Source organism: Rhinatrema bivittatum, chromosome 5 (assembly GCF_901001135.1).
Source record: "Rhinatrema bivittatum chromosome 5, aRhiBiv1.1, whole genome shotgun sequence".
NCBI lineage: Eukaryota > Metazoa > Chordata > Amphibia > Gymnophiona > Rhinatrematidae > Rhinatrema > Rhinatrema bivittatum.
The window spans coordinates 181,390,052-181,416,347 of NC_042619.1; the positions used below are offsets into that span (position 1 = coordinate 181,390,052).

At 39.9% G+C, this 26,296-nt stretch overlaps 1 protein-coding gene across 1 annotated transcript in view; it reads left to right on the top strand.

The window, feature by feature from the left end:
• NDFIP2 (Nedd4 family interacting protein 2) overlaps positions 1–15,214 on the top strand; it is a 254,226-nt gene extending 239,012 nt beyond the window's left edge. The window contains exon 8 of the mRNA XM_029603057.1: positions 13,995–15,214. The gene's annotated coding sequence lies outside the window, so the exon portion shown is untranslated. The remainder of the gene's footprint in view (positions 1–13,994) is intronic.
• Positions 15,215–26,296: the final 11,082 nt, after the last annotated feature.

Genomic DNA, 26,296 nt, shown 5'->3' on the forward strand with positions numbered 1-26,296 from the left:
TCGGCATGCCCCGGCACAAGCCACAGTGCCGGGGGACTCGGGACAGCCCTCCCGGCCCGCCCCCGAACCGTCGCCTACACTCCCCCGGACACGCCCCCTCCCGCCCCTTTTATGAAGCCCCGGGACTTAGGCGCATCCCGGGGCTTTGCGTGCGCTGGCTGCCTATGCAAAATAGGCGCGCCAGCGCACGAGTGCCCTGCGCGCGTAAATCCGGGAGGATTTACACGCGCAGGGCTTTTAAGATCTACCCCTTAGTGATACTAAGTCATTTAATACAAGAATTCATAAATCATTGGGCAAAAAAATTATATAACAGGATAAGAGGGAGTAAGACTTGGAATATGCATTTAACACACTGCATTTAAGCAGAAAGTAATCACTCTTTTACCGAGACCTTTAGCTAATCATTATGTTCCATGACACACACTCACCCTATTTATACAAAATTATCAATCCCACATTCCCATTACCAAAATATCAATAACATATTCCCTTTCTCATTGATATGTTAGCAATAGGAATGTGGAATTGATAATTTTGTATAAATAGAGTGTGTTGAGTGTTATGGAACATGATCAGCTAAAGGTCACCTAAAAAGTGGTGATTCCTTTCTGCTTAAATGCACTGTCGTATGAATGTTCCAGGTATTACTCCCTTTTATCCTTTTATTCAGTTTTCTGAACAATGGTTTATGAATTCTTGTATTAAGTGACTTAGCATCACTAATTGTGTATATATTCTGTTTCTATAATCAGTGGTGCAGTTTACACCTTGAGTATATTATATATACCATGTGGTTACCATAATGAGATATAAATCTAATTATAAATATATAAAATTATGGTTATATTATCCAAATTGTGTATTGTGAGGAAATAATTTAGAAATTGTATCTTTAAAATGTAGTCCTGGGGTAATTCTGTGCTACTGTGGAATTTCCCCCTGCCCAGAATTTGGCAATTCTGCGCAGAAAATAGCAGAGGAGACCCCGGTGTGTGTGAGCAGAAAGCATGCCACTTGTGGTGAAGATGAAGGCACTAGTGAGAGTAGGTATGTGTGTGAGAGAGCAGGGATAAGGGGGTATTAAAGAGAGCAGAGGTGTGGGGGTTGAGAGGGTAGGGGGTGAACAGGGGTGTGTGAGAGCAGGAGGGATGAAAGGGAGGGGGTGTGGGAGTGAGCAGAGGAATGTGAGAGAAAGCAGGGGGGGTGTGAAGGTGAGCGGGGGGAGGTACTTGTGTGGGTGCCAGAGAGAGGGAGCCTGTGTGAGGAGATTGTGAAGGAGTGTGTATGTATGTGAGAGATTGGGAGCTGGTGTGTATGAAAAAGGGATTGTGTGTATATGAGGGTGCTTGCTTGGGAGAGAGTGAGCCTGTGTGAAGGGCTTGTATATGAGAGAGAGAGAGAGCCCGTGTGAAGGGTTGTGTGAGAGAGTCATAGGTAGCCTGTGTGAGGGTGTATGCATGAGAGAGAAAGAGAGCATGTGTGTATGCAAGAAGGAGGGACCCTGTATGAAGGGATGTGTGTGTGCGAGAGAGAGGGACCCTGTATGAGGGGAAGTGTGTGTGAGAGAGAGTGAGGGAGCCAGTATGAAGGGGTGTTATGTGCACTAGAGCGAGAGGGAGCATGTGTGTGAGAGAGAGCCTATGTAAGGGGAAGTACTGAGAATGGGGTCAAACTCTGGGAGTGAAGATAGAGTGGAAGGGGTTGAGCCTAGAGATAGAGGGGAGAGATACCGACAGGTGGAGGAGTTTGGGCCTGAGAGGGCAAAGTGGCCAGGGGAGTAGAGGCAGAGAGTGGAAGGGACTCTCTTACAGTGAATTTCTAGGGAAATTCTGCATCTTTAAGTAATAACTTTTTTCTGTACTAATTTAAAATATAATTACTTACTGTCATGTATATTGTGTTATTTTGACCAGTATAAAGTATGCAGAATTTTAAGTTTTGTGTGCATAATTTTAATTCTTTTTGCACAAAATTCCCTCAGGAGTAAATTGCACAATGATATATTGTGTGAGGCTGTTTATTTACAGCAAAATATTGAATAATATCTTTTGTTATGTAGTCTAAACTGGTAAAATAATGCTTTTGATTTTTCTGTACATGTTACCTTGTGTATTTTTGGATTTTATGAACTATAAATTTAGGTGTTAATTTTCAAAATAAATATGGGTTTTTTTGAGCATATTAAATCTGTGTTTTTTCATGGTGTGGGTATTAGTGCCTGGTACCTTTTCTGATTAATTCAAATACTTTCTAATGTTGTAACATATAACACTTTCTGTAATTTAATTTGCTTTAAAATAAAATATTTATCCTTTGTTCTGTCCCAAAGAAATTTATCCCTTATTTCGTGAATAGCATGGTCCTAAAGAGCCATAAAAGAATTCGTATCTTGTGGCAAATTTTGGGTAAAATCATCATTTTAACCACAGCACATTTGCCCATAAATTAGAGGGTTAATATTTTCCATTTATACAACAGCAAATTAACATTGTCCAAAGTATTCTGCATAGTAAGAGAGTACATTTCCCTAATGTCTTCCCATTCTTATATCCAAATATGCTTTCCAATGATCATTTCAATGGGAAATAGTCTTGCCATTTGTCCATTAACCTATTATCTAAAGAAGGACCTCAATTTATCTTGAGGTCCACATTCAAAGGCATGATGATTTTCATAGTGGTTGCTATGCTCGCCATGGCTAGATGGCACTCTACATCCTTATTGTCTTCACGGACTATTATTGTGAGATATCTGCTATGATTGGTTCACTCGGAAGTTGTGCTTGAAGGATTACAGCACTGTTGATTCCAAAGAAGATATCTCTAGCTACCAGCTTGTTTGTTTGCTGGTGCTGCCATCAGTTCCGAAGAAGATATCTCTGGCTACCAGCCTTTACGATTGGTTCACTTGGAAGTCGTGCCTGAAGGATTACGGCACTGTTGATTCCGATGAAGATATCTCTAGCCACCGTCTCTCTTCCAGCATTCTATGGAAGAGTTATCCAGAAGTGGGTTTTGGACGTACATCAGCTTGCCACTTCTGTTGAAGTTTCATTGACGTCCATAGCAGCTGAGTTATTGCTGCTGAATTTCACTATTCAAGATATTCCTTGAGAAGTGGAGTTGGACGTACCCCAACATCGCCACTTTTGCTGAAGGTTCAGTGACATAATGGCTTTTGGAGCTATTGCTGCGGAATTCAATACTTCATCCAGTTACATGACTGAAGAAATTTCGGATAATAGACTAGGGGGCACTCCATGAAGTTAGCATGTGGCACATTTAAAACTAATCGGAGAAAGTTCTTTTTCACTCAAAGCATAATTAAACTCTGGAATTTGTTGCCAGAGGATGTGGTTAGTGCAGTTAATATAGCTGTGTTTAAAAGAGGATTGGATAAGTTCTTGGACGAGAAGTCCATTACCTGCTATTAATTAAGTTGACTTAGATAATAACCACCGCTATTACTAGCAACAGTAACATGGAATAGACTTAGTTTTTGGGTACTTGCCAGTTTCTTATGGCCTGGAACCTCACTGTCGGAGGAATGGAATAAACTTAGTTTTTGGGTACTTGCCAGGTTCTTATGGCCTGGATTGGACACTGTTAGAAACAGGATGCTGGGCTTTATGGACCCTTGGTCTGACCCAGTATGGCATGTTCTTATGTTCTTATGTTTTCTCCAAAAAGATTGTCTCCAACACAAGGGAGATCTGCTAGCCTTTCTTGGACTTCCTGTCTGAGGTCCGAGATCTTGAGCCAGGCCCATCTTCTCACATTTATTGCAGAGGCTGATAGACGAGTTGATGTTTCAAACACGTCATAAGCTGCTCTCACCTTGTGTTTGCCAGATTCCAATCCTTTTTCAACTAATTTATTTATTTATTTAACATTTTTATATACCGAAATTCATGTAGACAATTACACATCACTTCGGTTTACAGTATAACATAAACTAGCAGGTAAAATTGCTTTTACATATAAGAGGTATAATATAACTACACAGAAATTGTTTTATTCTAAGAAAAGCTTAATTTTTGGCAACATAATTTAGAAAAAGAATTTCAAACTATAGCTTTAACATAAGCAAGGAATGTCAAATTAGAAGAAAAATAATACCCAAATTGTGGACTTCATTCACAAATGGGATTGTGTAGCTATCAAATTGAACACGTCTTGGAAAATAGAACGACGCACATTTCTGTTTTACTCACGTTCAATAATAGCTAAAAGCCAACTATTGACGGTATATAATGTAGTCTTGCCATCAAATGTGATAAAGAAAAATAATTGAATGCCGTCTATGTAAATTTGGTGGGAGCACTGAGAGGAGAGGATCACCTTGCTGGTGACTGAAAGGAATCAGTAAGTTTTTGCTTGGGACATTGTCTTTCTTAAAAGTATTGGGGTAAAGTTAACTATTTGGGAATATTGTTTAGTGTGTTTGTGCTTTAATTGTCAGTAAGGCAGCGAATAAACAGAAGTTAGATGGTTTGTATTTTTAAAAGTCTGAAAGGCAGCTAGTAAGAACATGCCATACTGGGTCAGACCAAGGGTCCATCAAGCCCAGCATCCTGTTTCCAACAGTGTCCAATCCAGGCCATAAGAACCTGGCAAGTACCCAAAAACTAAGTCTATTCCATTCCTCCGACAGTGAGGTTCCAATAATAAGAAAAGTAGTCCAAATGCCTGTAACTAAAAACTCACCTGATCTAAAAAATTCTAACTTATCCCTATCAATTAAAAAGCAGAATGAAAATACAAACAAAAAACAAACTTTGAAATGTTTGTATGCTAATGCCAGAAGTCTAAGAAGTAAGATGGGAGAATTAGAATGTATAGCAGTGAATGATGACATAGACTTAATTGGCATCTCAGAGACATGGTAGAAGGAAGACAACCAATGGGACAATGCTATACCAGGGTACAAATTATATCGCAATGACAGAGAGGAGCACCCGGGAGGCGGTGTGGCACTTTATGTCCGGGATAGCATAGAGTCCCACAGGATAAACATCCTGCACGAGACTAAATGCACAATTGAATCTTTTATGGGTAGAAATCCCTTGTGTGTTGGGGAAGACTGTACTGATAGAACATAAGAACATAAGAAATTGCCATGCTGGGTCAGACCAAGGGTCCATCAAGCCCAGCATCCTGTTTCCAACAGAGGCCAAACCAGACCACAAGAACCTGCCAATTACCCAAGCATTAAGAAGATCCCATGCTACTGATGCAATTAATAGCAGTGGCTATTCCCTAAGTAAAATTGATTAATAGCCATTAATGGACTTCTCCTCCAAGAACTTAACCAAACTTTTTTTGAACCCAGCTACACTAACTGCACTAACCACATCCTCTGGCAACAAATTCAAGAGCTTTATTGTGCATTAAGTGAAAAAGAATTTTCTCCGATTAGTCTTAAATATGCTACTTGCTAACGTCATGGAATGCCTCCTAGACCTTCTGTTTGAAAGTGTAAATAACCGAGTCACATCTACTCTTTCAAGACCTCTCATGATCTTAAAGACCTCTTTCATATCCCCCTCAGCCGTCTCTTCTCCAAGCTGAACAGCCCTAACCTCTTCAGCCTTTCCTCATAGGGGAGCTGTTCCCCTGTATCATTTTGGTTGCCCTTCTCTGTACCTTCTCCATCGCAACTATATCTTTTTTTAGATGTGGCGACCAGAACTGTACACAGTATTCAAGGTGCGGTCTCACCATGGAGCGATAGAGGCATTATGACATTTTCCGTTCTATTAACCATTCCCTTCCTAATAATTCTTAACATTCTATTTGCTTTTTTGACTGCTGCAGCACACTGAGCTGACTATTTTAAAGTATTATCCACTATGATGCCTAGATCTTTTTCCTGGGTGGTAGCTCCTAATATGGAACCTAATATCGTGTAACTACAACAAGGGTTATTTTTCCCTATATGCAACACCTTGCACTTGTCCACATTAAATTTCATCTGCCATTTGGATGCCCAATCTTCCAGTCTTGCAAGGTCCTCCTGTAATGTATCACAGTCTGCTTGTGATTTAACTACTCTAAATAATTTTGTATCATCTGCAAATTTGATAACCTCACTCGTTGTATTCCTTTCCAGATCATTTATATATATAATGAAAAGCACCGGTCGAAGTACAGATCCCTGAGGCACTCCACTGTTTACCCTTTTCCACTGAGAAAATTGACCATTTAATCCTATTTTGTTTCCTGTCTTTTAACCAGTTTGTAATCCATGAAAGGACAATGCCTCCTATCCCATGACTTTTTAGTTTTCATAGAAGCCACTACATCTACCGGTTCACCTTTATCCACATGGTTATTAACCCCTTCAAAAAAAATGAAGCAGATTTGTTAGGCAAGACTTCCCTTGGGTAAATCCATGATGACGGTGTCCCATTAAATCATGTCTTTCTATATGCTCTACGATTTTGATCTTGAGAATAGTTTCCTCTATTTTTCCCGGCACTGAAGTCAGGCTCACTGGTCTATAGTTACCCGGATCGCCCCTGGAGCCTTTTTTAAATATTGGAGTATACTACCGTCCACCTGGTCAAGATGGTGAGACTGACAGTGAAATGCTAAGAGAAATTACGGAAGCTAACCGAATTGGTAGTGCGGTAATAATGGGAGACTTCAATTACCCCAATATTGACTGGGTAAATGTATCATCGGTACACGCTAACGTTCCTGGTTGGAATAAATGATAGCTTTACGGAGCAATTGGTTCAGGAACAAACGAGAGAGGGAGCAATTTTAGATCTAATTCTCAGTGGAGCACAGGATTTGGTGAGAGAGGTAACGGTGGTGGGGCCGCTTGGCAATAGTGATCATAATATGATCAAATTTGAATTAATGACTGGAAGGGGGGACAGTAAGCAAATCCAGGCTCATGTGCTAAACTTTCAAAAGGGAAACTTTGATAAAATGAGAAAAATTGTTAGAAAAAAACTGAAAGGAGCAGCTACAAAAGTAAAGTGTGCAAGAGGCATGGTCATTGTTAAAAAAAAAAAAAAAACCAAAACCATCCTAGAAGCATAGTCCAGATGTATGCCACACATTAAAAAAGGTGGAAAGAAGGCAAAATGATTACCGGCATGGTTAAAAGGGGAGGTGAAAGAAGCTATTTTAGCCAAAAGATCTTCATTCAAAAATTGGAAGAAGGATCCAACAGAAGAAATAGGATAAAGCATAAGCGTTGGCAAGTTAAATGTAAGACATTGATAAGACAGGCTAAGAGAGAATTTGAAAAGAAATAGGCCGTAGAGGCAAAAACTCACAGTAAAAACTTTTTAAAATATATCCGAAGCAGAAAGCCTGTGAGGGAGTCAGTTGGACAGTTAGATGATCGGGTTAAAGGGGCATTTAGAGAAAGTGCTCCTTTAACCCCTCGTTCATTGCGGAAAGATTAAATGATTTCTTTGCTTCGGTGTTTACTGAAGAGGATGTTGGGGAGGTACCCATACTGGAGAAGGTTTTCATGGGTAATGATTCAGATGGACTGAACCAAATTACGTGAATCTAGAAGATGTGGTAGGCCTGATTAACAAACTGAAGAGTAGTAAATCACCTGGACCAAATGGTATAAACCCCAGAGTTCTGAAGGAACTAAAAAATGAGATTTCAGACCTATTAGTAAAAATTTGTAACCTATCATTAAAATCATCCATTGTACCTGAAGACTGGAGGATAGCTAATGTAACCCCAATATTTAAAAAGGGCTCCAGGGGCAATCCGGGAAACTACAGACCGGTTAGCCTGCCTTCAGTGCTAGGAAAAATAGTGAAAAGTGTTCTAAACTTCAAAATCACGGAACATATAGAAAGACATGGTTTAATGGAACAAAGTCAGCATGGCTTTACCCAACGCAAGTCTTGCCTCACAAATCTGCTTCACTATTTTGAAGGAGTTAATAAACGTGGATAAAGGTGAACCGGTAGATGTAGTGTACTTGGATTTTCAGAAGGCGTTTGAAATGTTCCTCATGAGAGGCTTCTAGGAAAAGTAAAAAGTCATGGGATAGGTGGTGATGTCCTTTCGTGGTTTGCAAACTGGCTAAAAGACAGGAAACAGAGAGTAGGATTAAATTAACAATTTTCTTAGTGGAAGGGAGTGGGCAGTGGAGTGTCTCTGGGATCTGTATTGGGACCATTACTTTCAACATATTTATAAATGATCTGGAAAGAAATACGAGTGAGGTAATCAAATTTGCAAATGATACAAAATTGTTCAGAGTAGTTAAATCACAAGCAGACTGTGATAAATTGCAGGAAGACCTTGTGAGACTGGAAAATTGGGCATTGAAATGGCAGATGAAATTTAATGTGGATAAGTGCAAGGTGATGCATATAGGGAAAAATAAACCATGCTATAGTTACACAATGTTAGATTCCATATTAGATGCTACCACCCAAGAAAGAGATCTAGGCGTCATAGTGGATAACACATTGAAATTGTCGGTTTAGTGTGTTGCAGCAGTCAAAAAAGCAAACAGAATGTTGGGAATTATTCTGGAATGGTGAATAAAACGGAAAATGTCATACTGCCTCTCTATCGCTTCATGGTGAGACCACACCTTGAATACTGTGTACAATTCTGGTCGCCGCATCTCAAAAAAGATATAATTGCGATGGAGAAGGTACAGAGAAGGGCGACCAAAATGATAAGGGGAAAGGAACAGCTCCCCTATGAGGAAAGACTAAAGAGGTTAGGACTTTTCAGTTTGGAGAAGAGACGGCTGAGGGGGAGATATGATAGAGGTGTTTAAAATCATGAGAGGTCTAGAACAGGTAGATGTGAATCGGTTATTTACTCTTTCAGATAATAGACTAGGGGGCACTCCATGAAGTTAGCATGTGGCACATTTAAAACTAATCGGAGAAAGTTCTTTTTCACTCAATGCCCAATTAAACTCTGGAATTTGTTGCCAGAGGATGTGGTTAGTGCAGTTAGTATAGCTGTGTTTAAAAAAGGATTGGAAAGTTCTTGGAGGAGAAGTCCATTACTGCTATTAATTGATTTGACTTAGAAAATACCGTTGTTAATAATAGCAGTGGCTAACATGGAATAGACTTAGTTTTTGGGTACTTGCCAGGTTCTTATGGCCTGGATTGGCCACTGTTGGAAACTGGATGCTGGGCTTGATGGACCCTTGGTCTGACCCAGTATGGCATGTTCCTATGTTCTTCTTATGTTCTTATGGTAGTAAAGATTGAGGTCAGCAAGCAATTTACAGATTGGGCTTACCATAGATGTTAAATAACATGGCCAACAGTATCAACCCCTTTGGGACCCCTTTTGAAAATGGAAACTACTTAGAAGTCAGAGTTATAATTCACTTGTTGTATCATTCTGAAAGATATGATATAAACCAAGCAAAATCTGTTTCAGTAATGCCAATGTCAGAAAGTCTAGACAGCAAAACACTATCATCTAAGATGCCAATCGCAGCTGCAATATCCAATAACTCTAAAATGTTCTTGGTTCTAGAGTCTAGACCACACTTTAGAATATCCAAACTAGAAATCATTAGTAGTGCTGTGCTATCTTTAGGCTGAAAGCTAAGATGCTGTTCTCATCTAAAATATCATGCAACTTTTTGAATGCAGTAGATTCAATCATTTTCAACAAAAATTAAATGGTTGAAAATTAGCCAGATTATTTTTATCCATTTCAGCTTTTTTTAAATAAGAGTTTTATTAATACTGTCTTTATTATGACAGGCAGACAGCCTTCCTTCAATGATGTGAACTACTTAGAAGTCAGGGGCCACTAATATTGACAGCTAAGGCCTTCATAATATTCGTGTCACATGGATTAAGGGAGTAATGGGCCAGATTCATTCTATCAAGGACTTTTGTTGATAGAATTAGTTCGATCTTATTGGCCCATAAATTTTCTTTATATGAAGTGGTTTAAATTGCTAGTTCAGTACAGAATTAATTTTTGTTACCATGAATTAGTATGGCATGGAGGATGGTAGAGAACTAAAACTTTGAGGAATATGCATATGTCTCCCTTTCTGTCTTTACAAGAAAATTCTGATTTTATGGCAAGTTTAGAAATATAAAAATATATATATAAAAAAAATTAAAAAAGAATAATCCTCAAAAAAATAATTGAAAGAAGGGTTGCTAATTTCATAATAATGCTTTTTTAACCACTGCCACCAGGGTTATATACTATTTTTATAATCAACTAACCAACCTCCTTCATTCCTACATCTTTTCTTTACATATTATCTTCTTATCCAAAAAACTTTTCTTAAATTTTTACATTTTTTTTTTAAATCTCTAACTTTTTTCAGTCAAGAGTGTAAGCGTGCAAAATATTCAGATCATCAATCATTATTACAGTATAAACCTATGAAGGAAGAAACATTTGGTGTGCGTGTTAAAACAAACAATGGCAACATTGGTTATAATACAAGCGATTAAAAGACACTGGCTTATCTGCGTAAGGTATTCCAGGAACAACCATTGATAGCCGTATCACGTGGATCAAATATTAGAGACAAGGTGGTCCATTCGTGTTTAAGTGATAATTGGATGGTGGGTGATAGTGTGGGCCATTTTAAATCTGGTCATTGCATGTTTTGTGCAGAAATTGTAGAAGGGAGAGTAAGGTAGCACTCCCATACAGGACGCAAAGTGGTCCGTAGGACCCGCACTGAGTGTGGCTCGAATAATGTTATTGATGCAATCATATGCCCTTGTTTGAAGATTTATATAGGACATAATATCCTTTCTATTAAAGTCCAATTGACTGAGCATAAATCTTGTTTAAATACAGCAAAAATAACAGCTCCATTGGTCTCACATTGTATGGAATTTCAACATAAATTTGATGATTTACGATGGACCATCATTGAAGCCCTGGTGAATACACAGGAGGTGATCCAGTTTCACATTTAAATTACCTTGAAGCCTTTTGGATATTCACCTTAAATACAGTCTCCGCGATGGGTTTAAACAAAACTGGCTTGGTCTTCTTTGATTTAATAGGTCTTAATCAGACTGTGCCCATTGGTTGTAGAAGCTAATTTTTACTTTCAGATTGGTGCTTGGATGCACACTTCACCCGATTGGTTGATTTTCCAGGATGTAGCATGTTTATATAACAAGGAATGGACGCCATTTAATGTTTACCTAGTGCCATCGTCTTTGAATATGGGAGAAGACGATCTCACCTTCGAAGTTAGTCACCCATATTGACATTTTGAAGAAGCTATGTCTGACTTATTCAAAAAGATAAGTAACATCCCTTGATGAAGGATTTAATTTGAAATGAGGCCCCATCGGGAGGACCATAAATATTTAATTTGGAGGTCAGAGTGTGTTTTTATGATAGTATATTTTGTACTATTTCAAAGGTTTCAGGTATTGCAGCACTGGGATATACTAATATTAACTTTGAAAAAAATTAGTGATTTAAAAAAAAAAAATTTTCAAAAATTTAAGACAAGTTTTTTGGATAAGAAGATAATAATATGTAAATAAAAGATGTAGGATGGAAGGAGGTTGGTTAGTTGATTATAAAATAGTATATAACCCTATTAACCTTGATCGGTGGAAGTGGTTAAAAAAGCATTATATGAAACTAGCAACCCTTCCTTCAATTTTTTTTGATTATTTTTTTGAGTTTTACTGTACAAGTTTTGGTAATTAGGGTAGTCCATTTCAGAATTTTTTGATAACCTGGCATCAGTAGCATGAGATCTTGGGGGTAGATTTTATAAATTTACGCGAGTGCGTACTTTGTTCGCACACCAGGCGTGAACAAAAGTATGCTGGATTTTATAAGATATGCGCGTAGCCGCGTGTATCTTATAAAATCCGGGGTCGGCACGCGCAAGGGGGTGCACATTTGTGCAACCTGCTTGCCCCGAGCCCGGCGCGCACTGCCTGTTCCCTCCCTAACCCCCCCTACCTTTGGCAGATTTACGCCTGCCGAAAGCAGGTGTAAATCTGCGCATGCCAGCGGGCTGCTGGCGCGCAATCACCTGACCCGGGGGCTGGTCCAGAGGCCTCGGCCATGCCTCCGGACCCGCCCCGGACATGCCCCCCCAGACATGCCCCCCCCCCCAGACATGCCCCCTCCCGCCCCTTTTACGAAGCCGCGGGACTTATGCGCGTCCCGGGGCTATGCGTGCGCCAGCGGCCTATGCAAAATAGGCGCGCCGGCGCGTGAGTGTCCTGCACGCGTAAATCCGGCCGGATTTACGCGCGCAGGGCTTTTAAAATCCAGCCCTTGGTGTTTGGGTACTTGCCAGGTTATTGTGGCCTGGTTTGGCCTCTGTTGGAAAAAGGATGCTGGACTTGATGGGCCCTTGGTTTGACCCAGCATGGCAATTTCTTATGTTCTTATTTTTGGTATTTTTGATTGCACCTGGTTTGTGGTAATTTTATTGGAGACTAGAAATATCCCTATTTCAGAGATGGGAGGAAAATGTTCTTAATAATATAGGGCAATTGATTCATGAAACATAGGAATGTTTTATGTCATTACAACAATTAAGAGATATCCCATTCAGTCATTTTTTTACCTATCTTCAAATTCCCCACTACTGTCAATCATGTAACAAGGACAACAGAGAATATTAATAATAAAGTTGAAGAGTTATTTTGGGATACCACTTGTAAAAATAATAAAATAGCTACAGTATATGATATGATATATATTAAAAGAAAGAATGGATAATACTTTACTCCAGAGACTAGATGATTTATGGAGTGCAGACTTCAGGGAAGAAATCACAGCTGTTGAGATCCAACAAGAGTTTGCAATAATTAACAAAACATTAATGTCACTGAACACGAGGGAAATATAGTTTAAGCTTATTCATAGCATATACATCTCTAGAGCCTTGAGGTTAAGATGAACTATGGAATTCAGATTCATGTGAAAAATGTAATTATTTAACAGGAACTTTGTACCATATGTTTATAGATCGCTATAAACTGAATTCTTTTTGGAGGAAGAAATTATTATATAGACAAAATATTGAATTGCTTAGCTATGTGATCTAATTAACTGGTTAATCTTAGAATTTTCAGTACAGATTCAGAGATGACCTAAAGGAGGAAAAGATTTTTTTTTATCACAGCCCTTGTGCTTGCTAAGAAAATGATTCTATTATCCTAGAAGGGAGATGATCTTCCTACTTTTTTTGAGCTGGAAAATACTAAACAATGCGCAGTAATGGAAAAAATGAGTTAGTGAGAATCTAAACAATAAATAGATAAGTTCTGGGGTTTTACAAAAGGGGCGGGGCAAGGGCCAGAGGCCTCCGGCACAGCGGCCATTTGCTGCTGTGTTGGAGGATAGCGTGCTGCAGGCTGCCGGCGTGCACAATTTGCATCTGCCCAGAGGCAGGCGCAAAAGGTAACACAGAGGTCGGGGGGGTTAGAGGAGGGCTGGGGGGGGGGAAGGTTTGAACTGGGGGAATGGGGGAAGGCCACGGGTGTTGGCGCGCACAAGATGCACTAGTGTACATCCCCTTGCGTGCGCCAAACCCTGATTTTATAACATGTCCGCGCATGTTATAAAATCGGGCATACATGTGTGTGCACCGGGTAGCGTGCGCACATGTACGCCCGCGAGTAGGCTTGACAATTTACCCCATTGTGATGTGTAATATATTTATGTTTAAGCATGTGACTTATGTATAAGAGATGGTAAATTGTCATGCTTGAATGAAGTATGAACGATGTTTAGATATGGAGTGTAATGGATGATGTCTGTGGGGATTAAAATGGGAAAAATGTTTGGTTTGCTTGGATAATACTGCATATGCTGTTTGGTTTCATGACAGAGTATTACTTATTTCTTTGAGCCAATGAGAATTAGTTAAATAAAATTTTTAGAATTATGATGTGAATTGTATCAACTGAAGCAATCTTAATAAACAAATTATTAAAAAAAAAAAAGCAAGCTAATCTACTGATAAATTTGTAAATATTATTTTTTCTGTATCCCTAGGTTGTATGGACCAGGCATTCCTTTCCTATACCAATGTGAAACTTCCAGATCTGTAACCCTCTAAGACAGCAGTTTTGATGACTACCAAAAGCAGACAAGAAATTAATGAAGAAAGCATACTGCTACACAAAAGAATGACAGCTTGGGTTATGCTATGATGCCAGTCTATTAAATATGTATGTTAAGCATTGCCTTTATTTTTGCATATGTACTATTTTTAAGGATATTAGGAAAATGAGAGCAACTGCTTCAAAGTTAAAATTAGAGGCGCAAGACATGATCCATAAAAGAATCACATACTAGTCTAATCGCATGCATGTTCTATCTGGTCATTGGCCTTAAGCTTCTAAATGGATGCAGTGAAATAAAATCTGAATAACCAGGTCTGATTTTAATTTCTTTTATACAAAGTTGATTCACCTACTCGTTCACATAGAGGGTATAATAAAGATTAATCTATTTAAACTGCAGTATTGATTCTGAAAAAGGGCCTGCCCAATTCAAAAATTAATAGTTTATTTTAAAAAATGAACTTTCCCAATGTAAATAATTTCTAAATTACTATTTGACATTGCTTCTTATAAATTGCCCAGATGTATTTGTAACTGTTTTTTTAATTCATTTAAAATTAATATATAATTTTGCTCAGCAGGATATTAAAGTATAGATTGCTTTAGTTGCAGTTGTGCAACAGGACAAAAATGCCAAATGCCAAATCACAAAGTACAGTGTACACAAGATGAAATAACTTTAACATCAGTCTTTTATTTCATAAACACTTTGACAGTTTTTACAGTTGAATCATCATTTCAGGACCCCTCTTTTGCAGTAGGTTGAAATGAGAGACATTATTGAGGCCCTCCAGAGACTTCACAAATTCAGTGGAATGAAGTGGATGTTATACATTTTAATATCACTTGTAAATTAAAAGTATTGTAAAAACAATATTTCTTTCATGAGTGCTAAAGCAATTTCAGAAGTATTAATGCTTTGCCAGCAAATATATAAGCAATGCTCTTTTGATAGTTATTAAACTCTAGTAATAGTTGTCATGCCATTTAAGAAATCATCTCTTAAAATAGTACTACAACTGGAATCTGGATTATACCCAGTAACATATGTTTTGCACTTTTGCTTTTAAAATATTCTTTCTTGATGTTAGAATTTTAATATGAATGATGACAAACTGATACTATTTGTATTAAAGATTAAGAGCCTGATTTACTAATGCTTTTCCCTTTCTGAATCAAAAGTTCAGTTTTGTGGCTACACAAAAATGTAAAAAAAACAAACCAAAATTAGTGAATTTGTTACTTTATTACATTTTATAAACTACTAAAAATATAGATGTTCTTAGATAACATATCAAGGCTGACCTTTCCCATATGTGAAACAGTTCATTGCAATATTTAATATTTTGTTTGTATTTTTCTTAGAATTCCAGCTGTAATTTTTATTTTTTTATATTTTCCATTCAATTTTCCATTCAGAAAAAAACAATAAAACATTGTTTTGTTGCAAAACTTGTAATACAGACTTTTTGTTGTTTGTTGCATCACATATAAGATGTTTGCAGTTGCAAATATAATCTAGCTGTCATTACAGTTTATATTTAGCTACTGAGAAAATAATGTGGTTGCTGTGTGTGTTCATTTCATAGCATGGAAATAAAGGTCAACAAAGAAATATATATATGATGGAACCTTTTAACAGTATATTTCTTGACCAGCTTTCACGAGCTGTACTCTTTTCATCAGGTCAAACCAAAATGAGCAGGTAAAGGCTGATGTTACCTGAATATGCAACTCCTTTACAGATTACATTGCAATGATGGCATGAAGGAAAGTGGTGAGACAGGATTATGTCTGATAACAGGTGAGGAAACCCATCTCCCTATTAAGCCCTTTTATATTTGTTTTGAAATGTCTGATCATTTTAATGTAAAATATCTTGCATTCTTGAATAGTTCAGAATTTTCCATTTTATTATCTTGATCATAAGGTCATTAATGCAAGTTCTTGCCATTATATCCTTGTTTAATTCAAACCATTGTTTTCTTATGGAGTAAGAAGGGTACATAACATAAGAAAAACTATGATGGGTTTGGCCAAGGTCCATCCTCTGAGTCCAAATCATAAGTACCTGGCAGATATCAAAAAGTAGATCTGTTACTTATTTTCCATCAACAAGCAAGGCTGAATTAGCCATGACACATGGGTGATGTCATCCAGCGATGCCAAACAGATCCTTCTCTCTTAGTTCATAGAGCTTTTGCTCTACTGAGCATGTGTGGGAGTTCCCATGTAAGCATTGCTTCATGAGCATATCAATTGTCTTTTTTTTCATCCGAGCTTCAGTATGGACATGTACCCTCTCATTTTTCTTTGGGATATTGCTACTTGAAAGTTTTTTAAAAAATATTTTATTATTACATTGTCTGTATGCCTTGGCAGCCCCCCAAACAGCACTTTTCAGAGCTAATAAAAAATTTAAAAAAAAAGAAAAGATTTTTCTGGTACAAAGAAACCCACTGTCAGCAGCTTCAAAGAACTGTGTATGTGTTGGAAAATGTCCAATATCAATGTTCATATCTGCTATCGATACTTAGGTCCACATCATAACTAGGCAAACTACTATCATTATGGCTGGAAGTCCCCGCACTCTCAAAAGTCTAGAGCTTGGAAAACGGAGAAGCTGTGTAAGTCTCTAAAAGCTGCAGTCATTCTTCTTCCCGGAGCGAGGTACCAAATTGAGCAGGGAGTTCCTTGAGTTAGCCTTTACCCTCAATGGAGCAAGCCTCGCACCCCCTCTACCTTGTTGGGATTGAGTAATCAGAAAAAGTGCCTCTAGTGATGACAAATCTTCATATACACACCGCATGGCTCAGAGCTTAATAAAAAGAACCACTATTCCTCAGAGCTGCCGGCACAACTGGCACCAAATAAGCACCAAGTGTCTGGACCAATGACATTGTGAATGTATACAGTACCCGTGCATTTAACGCACAGTAAACTGGTACATGGAGCTGATGCATTGTACCTCAGACGCTTGATGCCAATGATGCTTTCTCCCTCCTTGGAATGAAGATCAGCACTGTAGATGCGCCAAGCTTTGGTGCTACCGATGCAGCTTTTCATGTTTTCTCCAATAGAGTGGAATAAGGACATACGTTCCACATATCTCCTCCTGTTCCAGCAGTGATTTTCTTATCAAGACTCCAGGAGCAAGGTCTACATCTGAACACACTAAACCCTATCTGTTCCATGATGCCCTTAATTTCTAACTGGCCCCAAGACAAATTTTACAAAGTCCACAGGGTTTGCAAGAAAATTTAATCTTGATTTCTGAATAAGATGTTCCACCCTGCAGTGCCTGGCCAGAGAACACGCCAGCATTTTGACCAAGTGGCAGAGATGGTGAAGATTTTCTTTACTTCTGTGGCAGCTAAGGACAAGGACATTCTTAAACATCTACTTTCCAGAATATCAGATTTTCTCCCTTAAGAAGGACATCCTTCTACCTCTGACCCAAGGAGGATACCATAAGAACCCCCATGAGTCTTCGCCAATTTTTTGCAGCAGAGTCCAGCCAATAGGAGGATGTTAAGCAGGAATTTTCCCCACCAAGACAACACAGGACTCCTCTTCAGTCACCTACTTCATCATTGGGATCCTGGATCAGTGTCCCTTCTCTACTTGGATCAGATGAGAGATTGAGGGGAATCTCCAACAAACCCCTACCTGAACCACTGGAATACTCGTCTTCACCTGAGGGCCTCTCCTCTTCCAGATTTCTGAAAAAGTTGGGTAGAGTGCTAGGAGTTAATGTCTGTAAGAACAAAGATCCTCGCACAGAAATCTTTAGTCTTCTCCAGATTCTACCCACCCCAGCAGAGCCAGAAGCCATTCCAATCCATTTAATCCTGCAATAATTACCAACAAGAATATGGTAGAACCCAATTCCCTGCACCCCAGTAGCCAGGAAGTTAGACCTAAAGTATAGATCCAGAGAATGCCACCAGTAACCTGTGGTAGAGTCTGAATTAAAACGAGTAAAGAAAGGTATATTCTCAAACACTCTATTGGGGAAAGATTCCAGGCTGCTGGACAATTTTGGTAAAAAGGTGTTTCAGAATTCCATACTTAATGCTCGCATTTCTGCTCACCAGTTTTATGTGGTGCAATATTTGTATCAGGATTGTATTCAAAAACTAAATCCACTCTTTCGGGTAGATTTTAAAAACATACGTGTGCGCTTCCATGTGCGCACACTACCCGGCGCACACACATGAATGCACAATTTTATAACCTGCGCGCACATGTTATAAAATCCAGGCCGGCACGCGCAGGGGGGTAGATTTGGCCAATTTACATGTGGCGACGAGATCAGGCCTCCCCCAGTTCCCTCCCAGTCTGCTTCAATTAAGGAGCAGACTGGGAGGGAACTTTCCTACCCCCCCCTCCCACCTACCCTCCCTCCCTCTTCCCCAATCCCTTTTCACGGCCTACCTTTTTTTTTTTTTTTACTTTATATCAGAACTTACTCCAACTCCTGAATTGGTGTAAGTTGCATGCGCCAGTAGGGTGCCAGCGTGCGCTCCCCCAGCACAGCAGCAAATGGCCTCTGTACCGGCCACCTCCAGCTCCGTCCCACCCCCACCTCCCCCGGACCGCCCCTTTTTTTGGGCCCGGCACTTCTGCACGTAACACGTGGCCGGGCCCCTTTGAAGATGCACGCAGTACGCACAAGGCCTTGCAGCGCACACAACCCCCATTTTCTCTGCGCGCAGGGGATTTAAAATTTAGCTGTTTGTCTCAGTTGACTGCAACTCTGCATACCCACAATTGTTCCTGTTGTGGAGGAGTATATAAATCATCTTATTTGTTTAGTTTACAAAGCATTTGACATGACAATGCACTCCTCATCAGCTTCTATTGGAGCACATCGAATGGCTTGGTTGAGGGCCAGTAGTTTATGTGATGATGTCCATAAGATAGCGGATGTTGCCTGTGATCCTCTTCAGAGTCAAACTCAGAGAAACATTTGCTCAGATCAAAGAGCAACATGGCAGACCAGTCTCTCTCAATCAGCTCTGAACAAAAGTCAACTTTCTGGTGGCGCTACTATGTATTTAAGTAGCCATACTTTCAGACAAACCCCTTTGGAATTCCAGCGGTATCATGCTCCTTCTCTGCTGCCACAACAGCAGCAATTTCCAGCTCGAGGACAACAGCATGAAAGATGCCAACCAAAAGCAACACAGCAGGTCCAGCAAAATCTAGACTAAGTTTTTGACCAATCTCCAAGCCCAGCACTCATCCTCTCCACTAAAGGAAGAATCCATCTCTACCTGTAAGAATGATGCAGTATCAACAAACATTTCTGGGTACTCAAGATAGTGGAATCTGATTACCGCTTGCACTTCTCCCAACTTTCTATATTTCCTCATTGCTCAGCCTTCAATCTGGATCCATCTCACACAGTGCAGCTCCACCTAAAGGTGGAGTTGCTTCTCACACAGCAGGCAATAGAACCAGTCCCCCCCAATCAACATGGCCAGGCATTCTATTCCCACTATTATTCCAAAGAAAACAGGGACATTTCTACTCATCCTGGATTTCTGAACAAAATCTACTATGGAAGAAATTCAAGATGAACTCCCTCTATCCAATTGAATTCTGCCCTTTATCCAAGCAGGGGGAGTGGATATGTGCCATGAATCTGAAGGACACTTCTTTACCCATCCATACCTCCCACTGGCAGAATCCTATGCCTTGTGGTGAATCCTCTCACTACCAGTACATAATGCTCCCCTTTGGTCTTTGAGCAGCACCCGTGGTCTTTATTAAATGCCTAGCTATATTGGCAGTGTATCTCTGTCATCAGGGTATTTGTGTTTTCCCTTTCTTGGATGACTGGCTGATAAAGTGACTTCCCAGGAAGGAGTGCTGACTTCCATACAAAAGACAATTCAGCTCCTGCAGTCTCTAGGATTCCTAGTGATTTTCAAAAGTCTTCACCCTGATCCTATCAGAATATCTGCATGTATAGTCTGTCTACAGGAGTCAGCATTTCTTCTGATGTATCAAATGAACATCTTCAAATCTCTGTCATTTTATTTGCTGAAAACGGAACAAATAAAGGCCAAAGAAGTGCTAGTTGTTCTAGGCCACATGGTGGCAGCGGTTCATATAGTATTTCTCTAGTTTACCTGGCTGCTAATTTCCTCCAGTAACTTATCCAAGCATCTTTTAAACCCCACTATGCTAATTCCCTTTCTCTATGACCTCTGACAACAGATTCCAGATTATGTGCTGAGTGAAAAAATTCTTTCCACAATTTATTTTACATTTGCTGGTTGTTAGTTTCATGGAGTATTTATTTATGTAAAAGTATTTATTTCCCGGCCCTTCAAAACAGCCTGAGGTGGGATACAGAAAATAAAACATACATAAAGCAATAAAAACAGACAAATCACATAAACGTGCATGATAAATCATTGCAAATTAAAACAGCAACATATTACTGAAATGCCTCAGAGAACAAATGGGTTTTAAGGAGTTTGCTAAACTGTTTAGAGTCTTGCGTGAGCTGCAGAGATGGTGGAAGAGAATTCCAAAGTGTGGATCTATACATACGTACATATATAGATAGATATATTGATCTCTGTATGGGTCCCAATTACATTGCTGTATACAAACATCTTTCAAGATCAATCTCTTTGCAACATCTCTGAAACTGTTAGCTCAAGGTTTTTCAGAGGGATTCAGCGATTTTGTAGTTGTTAGCTATAATAGCTTCGAAAGAATTTTTTTTTCTTTTTGATGGCCCCTTGTACAAACAAACTAAGGGAACAGCCATGGGAGCGACCATGGCCCCTTCATTAATTTGCATCTGTGTTTCCCAGTTTGAGGAGAAATATATATACACTTCATCATTTTGGCTGAATATTCTTTCGTGGGTCTGATTTTTTTGATGATATTTTCTTTATATGAAAAGAACTTTTTTCAGAATGGATTAATGGCCAAGACCCCAAATTAAAATTTACACTACAACATCACATACAACAATTCTTATTTTTAGACCTTTTGATGCTGAAGGAAGAAGACAAACTCTTGACCACCATCCATACAATGATTACAGACAGGAACACGCTACTTCATTATAACAGTTTTCATCCTCAAAATTCACACAATACCTGTGGGGGCAATTCCTGAGATTGAGATGTTTGTCTGGCACTCACCAGATATATAGCAAACAATCGGGAGTAATGAGCAAGAGATTTTTGGACCGAGATTACTCTTTCAGGGTGGTCAAATGGGCATATAAGAGAGGACATCATGCAGACCAAAATTACCGAACAACCAGTGTGTCATCCCTTTCTCTAACAGATCCGCTCAAATACATAAGATTATTTTAGGACACTGGCACATTTTACAGCTACATTCAATTTTTAAATCTAAGCCATTATTTGCTTGAACACGGGGTCCGAATTTACGGGACAAGTTAATATCTACTACACCCAGTCAGAGTCAAACCAATGAAGAACCCGCAGGACAAATATCTCTGTGGGAATTTTGTGGTGTGCGAAAATGTTCTTCAGATACAGATTTTTCATCATTTGTCCCTTAATATCAAGTTTCAACTTAGGGCACCCTTCAATTGTAACACTACTCAAGTAGTGTATGATATTCAGTGTCCCTATCTTAAGTTATACATAAGTCATATGAAATTATCCATCAAAACACATATACAACATAAGAGTTGTATATGTATTAGAAAGTTAGTTATCCTTAGTTAAGCACTGGATGGAACACAATCATACACTGGCACAATTGCATTTTTTTGTAATTCAACATTTAAGTCCAACTGGGGCGGCAACAACTCCCAAAAACTTCGTCGTGAACAAGCAGTCATTTACAAATGGCACATGGTTCACCCGGAAGGCTTGAACTCAGTCATTGAATGGGAAGCTTTCCTCTGATTTCATTTTCTGTTTGGTGCATGTTTTAATTTTAGTTGTCAATAGTGATTTAGAGGTTCCAGCATATTTTTGGCAGGGTCTGACTTCCGCATTTAAAGGTCATTGCGCAACCGTGGGTTCCAGCTTCCCCGCAATTTCTTTTGAATGGTACCAAAGGAAAGAAGGCTGAGGTAAGCTCTGTCCGAATAGCCTCTAAAGTTTATTTTAAATCTGTATGATAAGTATTAGACAAACTTCTAGCAATTATTTACATGAAATCATTTCACAGATAAATATATATGAGTAAATTGATCCGGTTGATACTTCTGTAAGTTTGTGATGCCATGTAAACAGCAGTCAGTGCAAGTTATTGTACTTTGAACCAAACTTTAAGTATTTTTACATATATTATTGTTTCAGTATTTACACAAGAGTGGTAAGAGATTTTTAGTAATTTTTTTAGTAATAGAAACTTTTTAAAATATAGTATCCTCTCAATGTGGAACATATACTCTTCCCCTCTGAAGAAGCCAGCTCTGGAGAAACAATATGGCTATTAGGGTATAAAGAACAAACTGTATTTCCAGCTTGAAATGCTTCTATGAGACAAATGATAGCCACTTCACAAGTGTGGTTGTACAGCAACGTTGACACTGGCTTCATTTAGTATTGGTGGTATAACCCCCATAATGAAGTAATTAAAACTGAGGACGGTTGAACAATATAAAAGAACAACAATTTCATGATGGTTTCTGGGACATTTATGGTTTTTCAACTCTTTTTACGCTTTGTAAAATGTTTTGCGGCATTCTATAGCACTTGTACTTTTAAGTATTTGTTTAGGGTTACACTATATTTGTTTATATTAAAACAAAATAAAAATATACAAACTTGATGTAAACCTACAACAATGTTCCATTAATGAATTAGATGTACATTTGTGTGTGTATAGGTATAGATAGATATGATTTCTCATAGGGCAGCCTGCGATAAGACGTGCTGCAGAGTTCTGTAGCAATTGTAACTCTCTTAATGGTGAAGAAAGGCCATTGTATAGCAAATTGAGGTAATCTAATAGAGGTAAAATTAAAGCTTGAACAAATACTTGAAAATCCACAAATGATATTACGGGTTTCAGCCAAGACCCTTAATTTAAAGAACACTGACTGGATGACTGACTTGATCTGATTCTTAGAAACATATATAGAAACATAGAAATGACAGCAGAAGACGACCAAACGGCCCATCCAGTCTGCCCAGCAAGTTTTGCACCTTTTTTTTTTTTCTCATACTTATCTGTTACTCTTGGCTCTTAGTAACCTTTTGGTTCTGTTTCCCTTCCACCCCCACCATTAATGTAGAGAGCAGTGTTGGAACTGCATCTAAGTGAAATATCTAGCTTAATTAGTTAGGGTAGTAATCGCCGCAATAAGCAAGCTCCACCCATGCTTATTTGTTTACCCAGACTACGTTATTCAGTCCTTGGTTTTGTTATCTGTATATAGATCCACTTTTCTTCATTCCCCCTGCCATTGAAGCAGAGAGCTATGCTGGATATGCATTGAAGGTGAAGTATCAGGCTTATTTGGTTTGGGGTAGTAACCGCCGTAACAAGCAAGCTACTGCCCACTTTTTTGTGAATGCAAATCCTTTTTTCCACATTTCTTCTTGCTGTTGAAGCTTAGAGCAATGTTGGAGTCGCATGTTGGAGTCTCATTAACCGTGTGAATGTTTATTGAATAAGGGTATTATCTCCAGGTAGTAGCCGTCCTTCCCACGAGCCACCTACTCTTCATTCACGCCCCTTTGAAGTCCTTCACAGTTCTGGTCTTCACTTCCTCTGGAAGGGCATTCCAGGCAACCACCACCCTCTCTGTGAAGAAATACTTCCTGACCTTGGTTCTGAGTCTTCCTCCCTGGAGCTTCAAATCGTGACCCCTGGTTCTGCTGATTTTTTTTCCGCCGGAAAAGGTTTGTCATTGTCTTTAGATCATTAAAACCTTTCAAGTATCTGAAAGTCTGTATCAAATCACTTCTGCTCCTCCTTTCCTCCAGGGTGTACATATTTAGATTCTTCCATCTCTCCTCATAAGTCATTCAATGAAGACCATCCACCTTTTTGGTTGCCCTTCTCTGGATCGCCTCCATCTTGTCTCTGTCTCTTTGGAGATACGGTCTCCAGAACTGAACACATACTCCAGGTGAGGCCTCACCAAGGACCTGTACAAGGGGATAATCACTTCCTTTTCTTACTCGATGTTCCTCTCTCTATGCAGCCCAGCATTCTTCTGGCTTTAGCTATCACCATGTCACATTGTTTCGCCGACTTCAGATCATTAGACACTATCACCCCAACGTCTCTCTCCTGCTCCGTGCACATCAGCCTTTCTCCCCCCATCGAATACAGTTCATTCGAATTTCCACTCCCCATATGCATGACTCTGCACTTCTTGGCATTGAATCTCAGCCTCCATATCTTCAACCACTCTTCCAGCTTTCTTAAATCCCGTCTCATTCTCTCCACTCCTTCCGGCGTGTCCACTCTGTTGCAGGTCATAGTGTCATCCGCAAAAAGACAAACCTTTCCTGGCGTGTAGCCAGATGGACTCAGAACGAATGGGATAGTATCCGCGTGCTAGCAGTTGGAGACGGATCTGATGTCAGCACGGGGTATATATATCCCCACAGGAAGCATAGCAACTTAGTAATTTCCGTCTCCAAAGCAGTTTGGAGAGCCTGCACACTTGCTGAGCGTGTTTTCCAAATCTACTTTTTCTACTTACTAAAACTTCTACAGCATCGAGCCCCGCACTCCTGCGGTGATACCCTAAGGTCCCTCCCCCAGTAGAGTTTCCCGGGGTGATTTCCGTGATCCCCTCGGAGGTGTAAGTCCTCGGTCCGGTGGCCGAATCGCGGCAGGGACACAGCCCCCGGGCGAGGTTTGGGTGAGGCTTTCGAGGTGTCTCGGTCCCGGCGTGGATGAGGCAGCGGGTGCATATCCTCAAACGCGGCGGTGAAGGTACTTGCCCTCTCCCCCCGCAGCCGGAGACCACCTGGGTTCCAGCCGGGAAGCGCCGAGGATCAGGTAAGGCGTACATCTCTTATTTCTGGTCTCCGAGGAACAGAGGATCGGCGGCGTGGCATGCCGTGGAGGGTGCCATTTTGTGGGCCTTGTTCAGGTATTGAGCGCCCGTAATAGGCGCGGCTCTATTTCTCTTTGTGCGTATATTGCCTTCTTGCTACGAGCATATTGAATGCCACTGAGCGTGTATTGCTGACCGCCTATTGCTGAGAGCCTGTTGAATGCCATTGAGCGTGTATTGCTAACCGCATATTGCTGAAAGCCTATGGAATGCCATTGAGCATATATTGCTAAAACGCTTATTGCTGAAAGCCTATTGAATGCCATTGAGCATATATTGCTAACCGCTTATTGCTGAAAGCCTATTGAATGCCATTCAGCGTGTATTGCTAACCGCATATTGCTGACAGCCTATTGAATGCCATTGAACGTGTATTGCTAACCGCATATTGCTGACAGCCTATTGAATGCCATTGAGCGTGTATTGCTAACCGCATATTGCTGAAAGCCTATTGAATGCCATTGAGCGTGTATTGCTAACCGCATATTGCTGAAAGCCTATTGAATGCCATTGAGCGTGTATTGCTAACCGTATATTGCTGAGAGCCTATTGAATACCATTGAGCGTGTATTGCTAATCGCTTATTGCTGAGCGCTTATTGAAAGCCTTTATGCGGGTATTGTTGGCTGCATATTGCTGAGAGCATATTGCATACAATTGAGCTGTTTTCATGACCACCTAGTGCTGAGAACATATTATTATTTTTGTGCGCCTGTTGTATTAAGCGCCTATTGCTGCCGCATATTATTATTATTATTGTGCGCCTGTTGTATTAAGCGCCTATTGCTGCAGCATATTATTATTATTGCGCGCCTGTTATATTAAGCATCTATTATTGCCGCTTCCCTTTCAATGGAACAGAACGCATCAGCGTCTTCAGCGGCGGCGCCGCCTGCCTCAGGCATTAAAGCCCTTGGCCTCTGCTCTGCATGCCAGCTTAGAGCCACGCACAGTGAAGAGCCAGACTCCCTATGTGCCCAATGTGAGGAGGCCGTGGGACCCTCGGGCCAGGCCCCGTCGCAGCCACGATTTGCTGACAGTTCCCCAGGGGCTACCCCGGATTTAGCGGGTAGTCTCGACCAATCGGGAATCCAGGGGATCTCGTACCCCGGCGATTAGAGGCTGCTTCAATTTCCTGGGTGGATCTCTTTAAGGGGATTCATGCCTTTGTACAGATGCAAACGACTTCTCGTCCA